At 47.0% G+C, this 941-nt stretch overlaps 1 pseudogene; it reads left to right on the top strand.

Annotated features, from left to right (window-relative positions):
• The first annotated feature begins 239 nt into the window (after positions 1-239).
• Positions 240-356, top strand: LOC126476217 (5S ribosomal RNA; annotated as a pseudogene).
• Positions 357-941: the final 585 nt, after the last annotated feature.

The following is a 941-nucleotide window of genomic DNA, read 5'->3' as shown; positions in this document are numbered from 1 at the left end:
TTCTTTCCTCCTCTCAAACCTGTACTTATTACATAGGTTCCATTAGCTATGAAAAGCACAGCCCTCTGAACGTTGGTCGTCTTTTCAAAATCCTAGATAAATAACCTACACAGCAAAAGCTCTGGCTTACTCTTACCCGAACCTCTCCTGCTGTATACATTTTTGGGGCATGTACAGCCAGTCTCCAGACCATGTGGACCTACTGTTCAGACATCTTGTTGAGACCCTATAACTAATTAGGCAACGGCCTTGCCGCAGTGGATACACCGGTTCCCGTGAGATCACCGAAGTTAAGCGCTGTCGGGCGCGGCCGGCACTTGGATGGGTGACCATCCAGCCGCCATGTGCTGTTGTCATTTTTCGGGGTGTACTCAGCCTCGTGATGCCAATTGAGGAGCTACTCGACCGAATAGTAGCGGCTCCGGTCAAAGAAAACCATCTTAACGACCGGGAGAGCGGTGTGCTGACCACACGCCCCTCGTATCCGCATCCTCACTGAGGATGACACGGCGGTCGGATGGTCCCTATGGGCCACTTGTGGCCTGAAGACGGAGTGCTTATAACTGATTACAAAAAGCACCAGGAGTATCGATAAAAGACTATCAATTAGGTAGATAAACAGTTACTGATCCTGTTGCTCGCTAGTCGCGGCAATCAGATCATTCCGAATTAAGATGATCATTCATAATATGATCGCATCGACATCATGGACGCCCCCGTTGTTTGCTGTCAAAATCTCTCCCTTAGTTATATAATTTATTTCTTCAATTTGTGACCTCATCTCATCTGTGGGTTATTTACTGATTCGCCGAACGTTGTCTCCAAGTCAGGAAAAAAAATGGTTCAAATGGCTCTGAGCACTATGGGACTCAACTGCTGAGGTCATTAGTCCCCTAGAACTTAGAACTAGTTAAACCTAACTAATCTAAGGACGCCACAAA

This window comes from Schistocerca serialis, chromosome 4 (genome assembly GCF_023864345.2).
Source record: "Schistocerca serialis cubense isolate TAMUIC-IGC-003099 chromosome 4, iqSchSeri2.2, whole genome shotgun sequence".
Classification (NCBI taxonomy): domain Eukaryota; kingdom Metazoa; phylum Arthropoda; class Insecta; order Orthoptera; family Acrididae; genus Schistocerca; species Schistocerca serialis.
This window is presented reverse-complemented; position numbering and strand designations above follow the sequence as displayed.